Source organism: Tasmannia lanceolata, unplaced genomic scaffold (genome assembly GCF_043159265.1).
Source record: "Tasmannia lanceolata isolate RefF3 unplaced genomic scaffold, GAP_Taslan_0.1 ptg000018l, whole genome shotgun sequence".
Classification (NCBI taxonomy): domain Eukaryota; kingdom Viridiplantae; phylum Streptophyta; class Magnoliopsida; order Canellales; family Winteraceae; genus Tasmannia; species Tasmannia lanceolata.
Genome location: NW_027518695.1, coordinates 5,557,977 through 5,562,588, shown reverse-complemented (window position 1 = coordinate 5,562,588; position 4,612 = coordinate 5,557,977). Strand labels below are relative to the sequence as shown.

General features: G+C 43.6%; 1 pseudogene across 1 annotated transcript; it reads right to left on the bottom strand.

Annotated features, from left to right (window-relative positions):
• On the bottom strand, window positions 1–4,213 carry LOC143849536 (anthocyanidin 3-O-glucosyltransferase 7 pseudogene; annotated as a pseudogene). Its single transcript, XR_013235695.1, has 3 exons — window positions 4,069–4,213; window positions 3,188–3,367; window positions 1–1,004 (listed from the first exon to the last, which is right to left on the bottom strand). The product of XR_013235695.1 is annotated as an anthocyanidin 3-O-glucosyltransferase 7 pseudogene (transcript).
• Between the last annotated feature and the right edge of the window lie 399 nt (window positions 4,214–4,612).

The following is a 4,612-nucleotide window of genomic DNA, read 5'->3' as shown; positions in this document are numbered from 1 at the left end:
TTGTAAATTTGATTTCTTATATAGTGAAGATCGTATGCTTGTCTACAAACTGATGTAGGCATCTTAGCCTAACCACATAAATATCAGTGTTCATCTTGTGGTTTGTGTGGATTATGTCCACACAAATCACTTGTGTTTCCGTGGATTATGTCCACAAGAGTGGCAATATTCTTTGTAGAACTGCCTTCCTAGCTAATCGCATTGATTGCAATTTCTCTAATTCCTCGGATTTTCTCTCTCATTTTCTTCCCTTCTTCCCTAAACAATACCAAATCCAACGCCCCCATCACTCCCTCCTTCGTTAACACCCCACCTTCCACTACCACCCCAATCTCCCACACGTGCGACATCATCCGTCCATTCAATTTGTTCTCACCAAGGATCGGTCGACCGATCATGGGGACCCCACCTGTGATGCTCTCAATCACAGAGTTCCAACCACAGTGATTTATGAAGGCCCCCACCGCCACGTGTCTCAGAATCATCATCTGTGGGGCCCACGTCACAATGAGCCCTCTCTCCTTTGTCCTATCCACAAAACCATTTGGCAAATGTGGATACATCCACTCTCTCAGCGACAAAACAAACGGCGCGCCACTCGCTTCAAGCCCTTCAGCTAGAGCGGCCAGCTCAGCGGGGCGGCGGTGACATCATCGAGCCGAAGCTAATGTACGCGGTGGACGCAGGGTTCTTGCGGTCGAGCCATGTGAGGCAGCCATGTGGGTCCGGCTCGGAAGGGAGTGTGGCTGCTAGGGCTAAGGGTCCCACTGGAAGGCACTTTTTGAACTTCGTCTTAAGATCGTCTAATACGGCACGGTCCAGCTCATCAACGGTGTTGAAGGCCACGGCTGTGGCACGTGTCGATTGCTCGGCCATTCGATGGAGGTGGCGGGAAAAGAGGGAGTCCAACTTCCCAGAGACGATTCCATCTTGTAAATCTTTGACTCGGAACTGAGTTAATCCAGGAATGATATCGATTGGATCGTCTTGTTTTGCAAGAATAGCTGGAATTGGAAAGCAAATGAGAGAGAGTTAGTTTGGAAATTTGTCGGACCCACAACCCTCAAGTTATTAACACTTATACATACACAACAATTCGGTGTAATTACTAATTTGAAAGTATTAAGTGATGGGACAAAACTTGGCTCCGGACAATAGAAACAAGTTTTATTCTGCGTGATGGGGGTGCCAATCTTAGGCCTTAGCGAGGATGTTCACTTAGGCTCTGTTCACTTGCGTTCCCTGGAAAGCAAATCCCTGGAAAATAGCCTCTTTTTTCCTTGACAAGATAGAATTCTGGTGTTCACTTGCTTTCCAATGAAAATAGAATTACACATGTGGAATTTATGCAGTAAGTCAAAATATGACATGGAAAAGGCTCTGTTCACTTCCGTTCCCTGGAAAGCAAATCCCTGGAAAATAGCTTATTTTTTCCCTGACAAGACATTGATAAGATAGAATTCTAGTGTTCACTTGCTTTCAAGAGAAAATAGAATTACACAATATTTGCAAAAAAGCAAAAAATGACATGGAAAAGCCCATTTTCCCAGCCTATAGGGACTTCATTTCCGACAAAAAACACACGGATTTCATTTCCCTGGAAAACTAATGCAAAAGAAGGGCAAGCAGTTTCCCTGGAAACCTTTTCCAACACAAGTGAACAGTCTAGGGAAACTTTTTCCTACACAGATTCCCTGGATTTTTTTCCTAATGCCACGTCAGATTCCCGTGAAACATTTTCTTTTCCTTTCTCGGGAAAACAAGTGAACAGAGCCTTAGGGATTTCATTTCCAACAAAACACACACGGATTTCGTTTCCCTGGGAAACTAGGGCAAAAAGAAGGGCAAGCAGTTTCCCAGGAAACCATTTCCTGCGCAAGTGAACAATCCAGGGAAACCTTTTCCTGCACAGATTCCCTGAATTTCTTTTCCTAATGCCACGTCAAATTCTCAGGAAACATTTTCTTTTCCTTTCCCGGAAAAACAAGTGAAAAGAGCCTGATAGTGTATACACTGAGAGATTGAATGTATAGACATTAGAAACAAGGGCCATGATTTTTTCACCCTCACTGTAGGAGGGATGCCTTTTAACATGATTCTACTTTAAAAAGCGTTAAAGTTGCCCACAATTCACGTTAAAGGGGCCCATCCCTCCTGCAGGGGGTGAAAAAATCATCTCCCTAGAAACAAATTAGGATAATTACCAATAAATCCCTAATTTGAAAAATATATAATGATTAGTCCTCAAGAATCAAGATTTAGCTAAGAAGTGCAAAATTTTCAAGGGAAGTAAGATATTCATCCCTTTTTGTTACTTGCGATAATCCCATCTAGTGTATTTATGATTGCCCTTTTACGCTAGAGGGGGCTGTCTTTCGGCCGAAATTTATGAAATTTCGGTGAAAAATTAAATTAATAATTAAAAAAACAGATTTTTTTCGGTCAAGTTTTGGAAAAACCAAAATTACGGCCAAAATAAATGACCGTTTCGGTTTAGGGTGATTTCGGTCGAAATTTAAAACCATGGTCATAAATACACCGGAAGTGGGAACGAAGAGAGGGAGTTATCCCCTAAAAACAACGGTTTTACACATGAATGGGTAGTGGATATCTCTTTCTAAGGATGTACGTGTCATTTTACGCTCAAAACTTTGTGTCGTCAGTATAATTAAAAGCTTAGTACATTGGTAGTTTATCCATAATAAATTGGGATTTGCTAGGGACCATCGCAGAAGGCATTCTCCGGCTGGGCTATTGCATGTGAGAGCAGCCACCTCAGGTAAATTAAATGAATAAGACAAATTCTGTGCCTGGGTGTCTGCTCTCACATTCAACAGCCCAGTCTTGACATGCCTTCTGTGATGGTCCTAGCAAATCCCTTATTTCAAATATTTACATAATTGCTAAAGAATGTGATTAAAGAATAGTTTCGTCAAAAGAATATTGGTAAGGTATGTAACCATGATCGCAATTTAGCTTCTTATGACTGAAAAGAAAGACAAAGGGCGATGATAAATTCGCACGAATCGCACCAGGATAATTCGCACCCTTTAAACGTCAAAAAGCGGTAAAGTCTGCCACATAATTCACGTTAGAGGGGTGCGAATTATCCTACAGTGGGTGCAAATTTATGATTGCCCAAAACAATTAGAAGCAGAGATTGGAACAAGACTGGTTTTGGACGAACCATCTGGTCCGGTTCCTATTGTGCGCCGGAGTTGCTCCGTATAAAAACGCGTGGACAAACTATAAGCCGCAGAAATATAAAGTGAGATCCAAGGCACGCCGATCTCCTCCGCGATGACTCCGGTGAACCAGAGAAACGAATCGCTCAGCAAACAAGTTACCTCCGGCACGCCCTCCAAACCTGTTGAAGTATAAATTAAATAAGTAACACCATCTCTAACAGCTTAAGCTTTTGGGGCAATTGGTTGTTTCACATGTCATCATCTATTGCCTAATCGGAGGTCCGGGATCCAAAACTCAACAACTCCCATGGCCAACCCAAAAGAGGGCCGCGTGTGCAGTATGGTCAACCCAAAAAGAGGGGCACACATGCGGGGAGTGTTGAAGTATAAATTAAATGATTAAATGGCACTTATGGCTACCATGATTGTCTTTCTTGATAAACTAAGGACTCAAGTGGTGAGAGAAGATTAGGGCCGGTGAAGTGGCAAAAATTAGTAAACAAAATTCCCAATGATGAGAAGTGGCTAAAAATCAGGAAACCAAAAAAAAACTTTTCTCAAAATAGGATCGACTTTTACCGGATTTTTAGCCACTTCCCACCCTCATCTCATTCGTGCCTTCTTAAATCTCTCCCCTTCTTCCACCAACTATATCCATATCTCACCACATGGAGTAGGGGTGCAACTTGGATCGGGTCGGATTGAGCTTGTGCTAAACAATGAATAGGAATCAACCCGAACCCGACCCGATTTTAAGGTAAAAGCTCAACCCGAATTCCCAAAACTTGACCCGAGCTGCACCCGTAACTTGGAGACACTGTTCTATCAATGAGAGTTAACATAACTTAAGCTTTTGGAGTAATTGGTTGTTTGACAAAACCTTTGCGAAAATTATCCGGTGTTGCATTTAAGAACATCTCCATCGCTTCTTGCAGCTCTCCTTGAAACACATAGCCTTCCGGCATGCCGTCCCACACGTCGTAGAACCTTACGTTGTTGAGGGCTGTGCTGTTCGATGAGATGTGTTAGGTCTAAAATTGGTAACAGGTTATGGTAGGGCCGGAAGGGCTGATCTGACACACCACAGCTAAAGGGCTGGTGGATTCCTGCGCTGCACAAGGGCACAGACAAGAAGATAAAGGGTCAGAGGACCAACCCGGAGTGGTGTTCCGGACGGGCGCTTCGACACTCAAGTCAGTATGAGCAGGAGTGCAGAGCAATGTCAGAGCAAAAGCTTAGGGTTTTGATTTTCAGATCCCTCACCATAGCACAAATGAGGGCTATTTATAGTGTGATCCTGAGCCACCTGTCCAGGACAGGTGGTAGCCCCTGTATGGACCAGGTCTCATACCTAGGAGGGGCAGATGGAAGTCCCTGATTGGTCCAGGTGTCGCACCTAGCAGGGACAGGTGTTGGCTTTGCAG